This window comes from Micromys minutus (genome assembly GCF_963924665.1).
Source record: "Micromys minutus genome assembly, chromosome: 14".
NCBI classification, from domain to species: domain Eukaryota; kingdom Metazoa; phylum Chordata; class Mammalia; order Rodentia; family Muridae; genus Micromys; species Micromys minutus.
This window is the reverse complement of record NC_137983.1, coordinates 57,992,584-58,004,157: the sequence shown is the minus strand read 5'-3', so window position 1 is coordinate 58,004,157 and position 11,574 is coordinate 57,992,584.

Sequence of the window (11,574 nt, the reverse complement as noted above, 5' to 3'; positions counted from 1 at the left end):
TCTCCAGGGTAGTGCTATATAACTATTTACTACCCAAGAAATGGAACTAGTCATAATCTGTTATCTGTACGTACTCATTAACTAAGCACTAAGAGAGAGTTCAAGGCATCCTACAGTGTTGTGAATACATAACTTCAGCGAAATATCCAAGCTGTACATCCATGAACAAAGACAATCCTGCTTCCTACCCCAGATCTCTGCCTGGACTTGTTCATGTCACTGTTGCACTTAACTAATCCACACAGGCCCTCTTTCCTCATTCACCCACATTCTCATCAAACACTGCTTTCTTGCAGCCCCAGTGTCACCTTTAAAGACTCTTTCTCCTCTGGTCTCAGGAATCTATCCTATGCATATGATTATAAACACAATTTTCTCAATTAAAAAATTCTCATATAGCCATAAGTATTAACTCCATGCTTCTAATCCCAGAGAACAATGCATTTGACAGAATTATTTGTACCATTTTGCTGAGGGCTCTTTATCTGCAGACTTCCAGACACCCTATCATGTTTTTCTCTTTCCTGATGAACTTCATCCCTGTGCATATTTCCTGTTGTTGCAAAATTTTTCCCAATGATCTTAAAGACAAAAGTCCTCATCTCTTACAAATTCATCCTTGAAAACATTTCCTGTTCAAAGCCAACATTTTCATTTATCCATAAACATGAAAAGAATTTTGCTGACAGCAGATTTCTCCAACCAACCATCAGTTCATTCAGTAATAACAGATATCACTGATGGAGGGTCTTCCCTGTGACATGAAGTGAGCTAGCATCACACTCCCATTATCCGATTTAACAGGTGTCAATCAAAAGAGACTTCTGTGGCAGTTTGATGATAGGCCTTGTCATGGATGCAGAGATGATAGTAGCTTCTGTTCTGGTTTTAAGAACTGTGCTATTAGACATATTCAAATAAAACTCTAACTGAGGCTTTTGGATGCACAAAAGGAGGGAGCAGATTTTATCTGAGGGGTTGTTTCACATTATGTATGTGAAGATAGTAGCATTTGAGATGTAATTTAAAGACACTAAGGACTCAAGGGAAGCTTTATATACCATGAAGATGCACATGCAAGTGTGTGGGAAAATGATCAAACATATTTGCCATATGTGCCTAAATTGTGTGATTAACATATTTAAACCCAGCAAGTGGAGCAAATATACATAGTTATATGCAATATCATAATTAGAAAGAACATGTCTTAAACTTTTTCTGTGTATTTTCACATGGTTACTGTTCTCCTGATAATATATAGCAAGTATTATATGAGACAACCAAAGCAAGTCACCCTGTTCATCAGACCAACTGGATACTTCTGGAGTCTTGCTTATGCTTTAAAACACATTCCTTTTTAAACCACTACCAGCTTATTTTTTTCATTTGCATTTACTTACCTATATTATCAATGATAATTTGTAAGACCCACTTTTTTGATAATTTGCTTAGTTAGAAGCTCTGTAAATATATTGTTCTTATCTGACACGTGGAAGATTTCCAATTTGCTACAGTATACCACCTATGTCAGCATTACCTTTTTTACTTTAAACAGACCATATATTACAACAATTACATTTGGAAAAAGTTTCAGAATCAGAGAACCAGGAAATAGTAGTCAAAACTAATTTTATGGCAACTTGACTTCAGAAGAAGAAATGAGTCGATAGCCTGTCCAAACACACTTTGATTTATTACTCCAGTCTCTTTGAAAGTGCATCCCACACATTCCCATGTATACTTTTGCCTAGAGAAAGATTTCAGAGCATGTCTCCTCTATATGCTCAAGAGGTCACAGCCTAATGGGCTGAGTGTCTATGAAGAGATAACAAAGCAGTTCCATCCTAAGAGCACTCTACAGCTGTGCTTTTCTTTGCTTGGCTCCTCATTTTGAAAGACTTGAGAAACTCTAATGCTTTCTTAATCTTGTAAATAAAACTCTAGGAGTTAACATAATGGGTTAGATCTTCCTATATTGATTAACAATCATCACAGTCCTGAGCCAACATATCCACACCAACCTGATCTACTTATAAAGAATGTTTACAGGTGATTCTGGGTTATATTATATTGACAGTTATAACTAAGCAGCACAAATCAAACACGTGTAATAAATGCACAAAACCACACAATACATACACAAAACCACACATATAAAAATTACACACATACAAACACTTACACAATCACAAAACCACACACACATATTCATACACATAAAACCACACACATAAAAATTATACACATACAAACACACATGCACAAACACAAAGCTACACATAAAATCACACACATACATGTTTTACTTCAATACACATTATATCTCCAATTTATAATGTGGTTTCTAAGTACTTAATATAATTCATAGTTCCAAATCTATATAATCATGATCTAAACAGCCAGGAAAATGGTTCATGATGTTTGAATCCTTAACAAGAAGGATGGCTGCATGTGCTTGTAACAGTACAATTGGGGTTTATGACACTCACATATATGAAACACACATATGCACACTTATACCTTCATGCTTACACTTATTAATAATAATGATGGTGATGATAATGATGTCGATAATTGGGGTTTTGTTTTACCATGGTTGAAGAATCCTGCCTTCTTTTATTTATTTATTTATTTATTTATTTATTTATTTATTTATTTATTTATTATTTATTTTAATTTTACACTCAAAATTTTATTCCCCTCCCAGTTCACCCTCTTACTGTTCCTTATTCCATACCTCCTCCCTGCACCGCCTGTCTCCTCGAGGATATCCCCAGCCCACCCACCCTGCCAGGTTCTCCCTGGGTGGCTAAAGCCTCCTGTACTCAAATATCCTGCTACTCAAGCCTCTTATGATTCAAATGTCATGAGATATCTTGCTGGTCTCCACAGCCAAATTTCTTCTTCCATTAACCAAGTTTCATATTCTGATATTTAAAATTATGTTGTCTTATGAATCTTTTGTGAGCAAAAATCCTGAATAAAAACATGAACACCATAGAGAAATAGCTCCTCAGTTGAAAAACCATCATTAAATATTCATTTTAATGTGCTTAATATATTTCTGAATATATATTTAAGCTCTCTATCAGAGATATTATAAAGGTCAGAACTAATTTTTCTTTTTTGAAAATACATGGAATTTCCATTGCTAAATGTTCTCAAGACATATCATCCCAGATTATACACATTCTTTATATTCTTTGAGATAAAGATATCAAGGCTTTATTAGGTTTTGTAAGGAAGTTGGTATAAAGTGTTCCTCTTTATAGCTTATGAAATCATACAGGTATTTCACTATGCAAAAACAGTGTTTGATTTGGAATCTACCTAATGACTTCTATCTCCTCTCTTATTAGCTAAAGCACCCACTGGGAACCAGGTATGTTGATTCTCACCTTCACATGGGGGCATGTGGGAAGGCCCATTAGATCTCACAATTTCACACCTTGCTAAAAATTCAGCAGGGCCATAGCAGGAATGCAATGTATAAAATAAAATCAATGCAAATGTACATATTCCAAACCCACTGTTTTTTTTTTTTTTTTAAATAAGATATCCAATGCTTTGGAGAATCAATTTATATCTCTTAAGCAAATCACCAGACCTAAATGCTTACTCATACTGTTTATTTGTCCTTCACCCCTCTGTGTGTGTGTGTGTGTGTGTGTGTGTGTGTGTGTGTGTGTGTGTGTAGTTTACAGTGGTAATATGGAAACCAGAATGTGGAAGTCAGTTCTGTTGTACCTTATGAGTCCTAGGAATGGAACCTAGATTGAAAGATTTGATAGCCAGGACCTTTATCCACTAAGGTCTCTCACCAGCATATTTTATATTAAGATAAAATGAAATTTGTGTACATAGTATTTTCTGTACAAGTAACCCACATGGTGGTCTTTATATCTAATGAGATCAACCATATGGGATTCCATGGAAGGTCACTTGAAATTCATGGCAATGGGCAGACCTCTGGAAATAATACTTATTTTCTCTTCATTGTTGGGTTTGGGGAAGGTAACAGCAACATTGTAACTTTATGGTAGAAAAAGTCTGAATATCTGATAAATCGCTTAGATCACATCAGTTTCTGAATATACATCCAAGAATGCTCTATCTTCCTTCTGACCCAAGTTTCTTCGAGTTATCTAATCTACATATTTACATGCATGTTATAAACATGAATATTGTTATTTCTGCTGAGTGACCATTTGGAGACCTGTGCTAAGTTTCAGTAACTGCTGTTTGCCTTTTGCTCTTCAAGCACCTTTGTCTTCTTGCAGCTTCAGAAAGTCACTAGTCTATTTAGTCCTTTTCACCAAATCAAATGTATTGATTGAGACTGGTGAATGCAGACTTCCATTTGTTAGGTATTATAAACCTTAAGATGGTTAGATTTCCATTTCGCTGAAGTTTAAATGCCTTATGCCTGTGTCATGAACATACGCAGTAGGTAAGTAGTCTGCATCTGGAAAACAGAATTTGAGACCACAAGGAACTTTACTTCAATACAGCACAAATTTAGCCACAAGACACAATCACTTAAAAAGAAAATCATATATTTAAGTTGAGAAGATTATTGTGGGTAAAGTGTTTGCTACACAAGTATGAAGACTTATGTTTGCATCCCCAGAAGCCACTTAAATTTAAGTGCAGTAGTAATACCACTTGAAATAAGAGCTGCCCTATGATGAGTTGTAAGGCGAGGACAGGGGAACAATATGAACCTTTCAGTCTGGCCAGAGCAGTAACCATCAGTGCAACATCCCATCTCAAAATAGTTGGAAACCAGGAACAAATTTATACTCTTATTTTCTGGTTTTCTATGTTTGGGTAATATGGTAAACCTCCATCTCTCTCTCTCCCTCTCCCTCTCTCTCTCTCTCTCTCTCTCTCTCTCTCTCTCTCTCTCTCTCTCTCTCTCTCTCTCTCTCTCATACACACACACACACACACACACACACACAAGAATTATCTAGTTATAAAATTCTTGATCAAATTTGACATTAAAAACTGAAAAGACTCTAATAAAGCATATATCCCACTTCATAAATGTGTCTCTAATGCCCTTAATTCTTTTTCTTTAATGTTGACAAGTGTTTGGATTGAATGTCTTTATGCAGGTTGAAGACCTCTCATGAACTCCATCAGTGGAAGGCATATTTGCTAAGTACACTTTCATCACTTTGCCCAGTGTGAGAAAGACATTGTTCTCTTATTTGTGTGGGCTGTCTCTAAAGAGACTTGGAGTTACAAGTCTTTTCACATTTAACCTGCTTGTCTTAGGTTGCCAAACGCAGCTTCCGAACTCTCAAATTGAGATCTCTTCTCCTCTTATTCTTTTGTGTTTTAAAAATAATTCTGTCAGCTGATACATACTTCAGGCCTTATCTTTGCAGAAGATGTTGGAACAAAAGCACAGGAAATAATTTTCCTTATGTTTTCTTTCTTTCTTCTTTTTCCTTTCTGAATGTGTGAAAAAAAACCTTGTCTTTATGAAATAGTTATTTTAAAAGGAGAAATAAGTATAGCAGTTGGCAGGAAACATGTCAACAATTTCTTCTTGAAAACATTTCAGGGTAAAAATAAAAATACCAGTTCTTTATAATTTTCGGAAAGCAGTGCACTCTATCTGAGAGGTAGACACCTTGGGTTTTCAGTACAAAATCCCCCTGGAGGCACAGGAGGCAATTTCAATTTTCTCCTCTTCATTATATCATCTGAGTTTGCCTCCAAGTATTAAAATTGTAATCACAATCTACACAAGAAAGTCAGTTGTGGGGCATCTGAGGCAAAGAAAAGTGAGTCCTGGAATTTGTCTTTGAGAAATACATGACTTACCTTAAGAGAGTGAGAATTGCAGTCACCCTGGCAAGGGATTGTATTGTGGTATAAGAGAACAAATGAAGTGTGCATAATTTCTCAAGTCTTGTGTTGGGAAAGAATGGAACACTGACAGTCAGGAGATGGAAGAGAGAGATGCAAGAAGAGAGAGAAGGCCTGCAGGGCACAAGATCAGGTTGGAAAAACCTGAGAGATGTTCCTGTTCATGCAAACTAAGATTGCACAAAGGTTTAAGCAGCAGCAATCTTCATGGAGGGAAGCTGAGTGAGGTATACATCTGATAAGCACAATGCCATCACTCCTTATGTATAAGAGAACAAAGGCAGAGGACACACAGGCTGAGAAGAGGAGAGGCAAACTCAAGCCAGACAAGAGATAAGGCAGATAAGGCAGGAGAACAGACAAAACATAAATTAAATTTAAAAATGAGATGAAACACAGTCTCTGAAAACAAAAGAGATTTATGCATCATCGTGAGAAGATGGAAATTTGGGGGACTTAACCAGGAAACTATCTTCAAAATCATGACATACATTTTGTAAAATATATTTGTGATTTGTGCCTACTGGGTCCTACATACTGATCCTTTGTACTACAATGAGTAATACAAATCCCTTTTGTCTTAATAGCAAATAGCTACAGATGAAGAAATCAAGAATACAATGTCTGTGAGGAAATCACAGCTTGAAACCTAGCATGAGGTTTTTATTTTACTATTTTTATGAAATTTTATTTTTTGGCATTTTCCTACATGCATAAAATGCTTTCAGATTTCTCTTGTCTCTCATCCATATAAACCCCTCTTTCCTTCTGAAAAGTCCCATTTCATATTCATAGCTGTCTGTCTTGTTGTAAGACAGGAAGTGTGATGTGGGTACCTCCTACAACTAATAAAATGAACATAAAAACATAGAGCAAAGCCACAATAAGATTTCATTCTTAGTTTTAACGAAACAGGATTTGGCTTGGGGCTGTTCTCTTTAGAAGTCAAGGGGACTGTTCCTGTTGTTCATGCATTGCCATTTGTGTTTGAGTGTTATTTTATTTTTTAAAAATAAATTGAGATGTATTTGAATGCGAGTACTTGGAAAGGAAGACACAATGAAAGTCAATATTTTTTTAAGAATGTTTCAGCAACATCAGAAAAAGCAGGTCCAATGGGAAGAAGACTTTCTAATATTAGGGATAAATAATAGCCACGACTCACTTTATTAACTACAAAAGTGGTGAAATATTCTTTCACAAAGCTTTTGTTTAGAGTTTTCTATTTTTTCCTCTTGAAATTGTTCTATCATAATTCGCTGTGGCATAGAACTTTAATATCTTTTGCAATTTTTTTTTCAATTATTTCAGTGAGCTCATTGCACTAGGACAGGAAGACAGAGTCTACGGAGGTGTCTGTGTGGGAGGGTGAGCACATCTGAGAATATATTTCCACATTATTGTGAGAAACAGAACCTACTTTCAAGTTAAACATTGATGTGAAACTTATTGAATTGTATTTGCAATTTAAAATAAGTTGACATTAGATAACTCCAATAGACTCCCTAAGAAATATAAAGCATCCCAGTTATAAATCACAAGAACTTTATAGCAATCCCTGTTCATCTCATCTACCTGTACAAACCTGTGTGAGAGCTTTTCTGAGGTTTTTCTTGCTTTTTTGTTTATTTGTTTTTGAGATGAGAAAGTTTAGCTAGTCTACCTTTTAAGTATTGTTTTTTTTATCCCCCAGTGGTAGAGATCATTCCTATTGCCTTGCACCGTGCTAGGCAAAGACTCTCCAATTCAGCCATGTCCCCAGCTATAACTTCCTGTTTTTATTGATGTTTTGATTGTGGATAAAAAGGATTTGCAAAGGAATAATCAGTTTTCTCTCCTCTGTAAAACTGAAGATTTTCACAGAGTGTTTTCCATCTCAGTGACTTCTTTGGAAAAATAAATTACTCTATTTTATACAGACATCTTGAAGGTCAGATTTCTCTAGTGTATGGGGTTCAGACACATATGAGCTGTAGATCCAAATGAGAGGGAAGGCACCCATTAAGAGACTCTGTCCCTAGGGAGGTAAGGGGAGAGAAGAGAAAAAGAAAAATCAATCAGTCTAATGCAAAACTGTGTGCACCTGCTTACAAGAGATAAACATGACCTTTTTTGATTAACAAAAGGGATAAATGGACATTTGGGGTTGGGTCATAAAATTATATATGCTATGAGTTTGAGGCCAGAGTGGACATATTAGTAAAATACAGGGCTCTTTAGACTACCATGTGAAACTAACTGCCACCACACCCCTCTGTGTGTGTGTGTGTGTGTGTGTGTGAGAGAGAGAGAGAGAGAGAGAGAGAGAGAGAGAGAGAGAGAGAGAGAGAGAGAGAGACAGACAGACAGACAGACAGACAGACAGACAGAGACAGAGACAGAGTAAAAGAGAGAGGAGGGAAATTCACACACTAATAAATGGCTAGTATTTTAAAGTATTTACTGTATAAAAGAATCACCAATATACCTCCAATTGTTTCTTACTCCTTTGGATTTGACATGAATGTCAATCAAACCAACAATTAATCCCAATTCCTAAAAAATCTCCATTATATAGTTTCCAAAGCATATGAGTCCTTAGAGATTTATGAAAACTGGGTAACATCAGGTCTTAGGTCTCTTTCCTGCTCTAATCGTGTCTTGTATTTCTTCGAGTTCAGAGTTGGAAGCTAGACTGATTTCCAACATTGCTAAGAGACAGAACAAAAAAAATTGTATAATGTAATTCAATACTCCCTATGTTATAAACTTTTCTACATGCAACATCTATATGGATCATGGAAGATATATTAGAATGAGCTGTAGTTAAATGCCCATTGCACTGGGTAGGCCTCCTTGGGTTCTTTCACTTTTACACAGTGGGTTAGTCTTCTACCATATCCACATTTTCAATTCTCTGCTTGACAATACTTTAATTAGTTTAAAATAGCTATTTTATGTAGTCGTTTTTATGTTCTTAATTTCATAATTATGCTTTCTAAAGGAAAGGAAGTGGCTAGCAATTCCCTTCTCTAAGCAAAGAAAGCCTCTTCCCAGAAGCATAGAGTATATGGGTCTGAGTTGGTAGTTCAGTGGAGAGAGTTAGCCTGGCATTTGTGAGTCCCTATGTTCACACCCAGCATTGCAAACTCAACTAAATAATCATTACTACTATTTATGCACAGAGCTATGTGCCCCTCTCCCAACTCTGTGTGTCTGTGTATTTGTGTATGTGTGCACATGTGAGTATGTGTGTGTCTGTGCATGAGTGACAGTTCATATTGCAGCACATTTCTGTATTGTCCAACTGATCGTTCTAGAAATAAAATACCCAAACTATTACTCGATATCATGATTGTTTGGCAGTTTTATTTTATTATTTATTGTTTGGCAGTTTCTGCAGATTTACATGGCAAATAGCAAACCCAGCTGGTGTCCTGAGGCAGCCAGTAGCACTGTGACCATATTCTCAAGCTTAAGGTCCCCATATACATTTGAAAGAAGTGATAAAGCTCCCACAGGGCTGTCTTCTGTCTTAATTTTTGTGTTGCTATGAAGAAGAAACCAGGCTGATTCTTGCTTCCTGACTCTGTATGGGCAAAACCATTCAAAACTGTGGCAAATGAACAAACAGACAAATAACAACCGTAACAAGTGAGGACATCGGCTTGATCACAGTGACTCAGAGATGCTATGCCCCAGTATAGGGGAATGTCAGGGCGGGGAGGCAGGAGGGAGTGGATAGGTAGGGCACCCTCATAGAAGCAGGGGGAGGGGAAGGAGATAGGGAGTTATGGAAGGGAAAGCGGGAATGGGGATAACATTTGAAATGTAAATATAATATATCAAATAAAAACAAAATTAAATTAAAAGATAATTTAAAAGTGAGTGAGAGAGAGAGAGAGAGGAGAGAGAGAGAGAGATCTCCTAACCATGATCTTCATCCTCCTTTATAGCCATCTGATTTCACTTTCTGAATGTAAATTAATTAAGGAGCTTGACACTAAGAATTAAGAGTGGGGAAATAATCTTAAATGTCTGTGAAGCATGAAAACGGTAGGATGTTTGTTCTTAAAACTATATTTCAAGCTACACTAAGTAGATACTCATTATGTTGTTTTATATAATTTTCAGAGTCTAGAACAGCATTGCCAAGAAATATTTTTTGTGTATTTGGCAGACTTTCATTCCAGGGAACATTCTAAGCTGAAAATTGTGGCTAGAAGAGTAGGAATCCCAGTATCCAGCTGTTTTGTAAATGTCAGAATGCTTGCATTAATGACTGGGTCACAAAAGAACCTAGGAGTGGTGCTCTGTGTGTAAACCTAACTGGTATTTGTTAAAATTCACCTGGATGACTTTGCTGTTTTCTTTAAACTGGTCCTATTATTCTGAGATCCCATCTTCTCTCTTCAACAGCACCTATTTGGACCACAGTGGGGAGCACTGACACCTGAGGCAAAGCATGGAAGAAGGACCTGCCATTGACTCCACTGTAAAACCAACAGCAGTCCCTGGCACTCCACTTATCTGAATGCTGAAAAAGTAAATGAGCAGTTTTGCAATTTTAAGATAGATGATCATCTACAGCATGGCTGTTGAAACACCATTCGCTGTGATGTAGAACACAAACTAAGAGGTGGTTTTTAAGTTTATGACCCATTCTGGTTCTCCTAAGTGATTAGACCCAGATTTCCCAAGCAGTGTTTGAGGGTTGGGGAGATAGCTCAGCCTAGAATGTTCCGGACCTGAGTTCAATTCACAAAACTTATGTGAAAAATCTGGGCAAATGTGACAACTTGTATCAATGACACCTGTGCTGGGGAGGCAGGTAGACGTAGGCTTGAGTCCCTCAATTATTTGGTAAGCTCCAGATGAATGGAATGTCCCGGGCTTACAAAATAAGATGAATGGCCCTTGAAGAACAACACTTAAAGTTAACCTTTAACCTTCACACGTGGAACACACACCCCTGACACATTCATACATAAACTACAGTAATTGACGACCACCTTTGGCACATGCAGCAATCCCCGTTCTTTCTAAAATATTGTATTAGGGAGTTTACACTGAAGAAAGCTATACTTGGCGCTGATTGAATGAAAGACGCATAAGAAGACCAATAAACGTTGTGAAAGCTGAGAGATCCCGTTTTGGAGTCTCTTAGACTACTTCAGAAGGCCCTTCTGGAGGGCTTCCAGATTTGGGACTGTTGAAACAGTCCTAGAGACACAGCACACATATCCTCCTTGTAATCCGTTGTGATTCACTCCGAACAGAACAATGGTATTTTAGGGTTTCATCATATGATGAAAGAACAACATTGGCTTTTTTTTTTTTTTTTTTTTTTTTTTAAATCTGGGACTCAGTGCCAGAACCCCTAGGAAAAACTAGGTCTGCGCAGACTGTGGAATTCCCTCTGCCACCAGGGGGCGCTCACACCCAATTGTTTTTCGCAGATGTTCATCAATTTGAAAGCCATCCTGGAACTCAAAGGAAGCAGCAGTCTCCTGAGAAACTCAGAAAAACTAATTTGCCACTCTGTGTGTGTGGCTGATGTGTCGCCGGCCTTATGCTATTTATAAGGTGATGAGGGACTGAGCAGAAAGTAGTAAAATTTGAGTGGGAATGATATTATCAACAAAAGAAAGGGTAATAATTTGATTGTCTCCTGGGATTTACTGGTTTACAAAGTTTTCTGAATTTCAAATT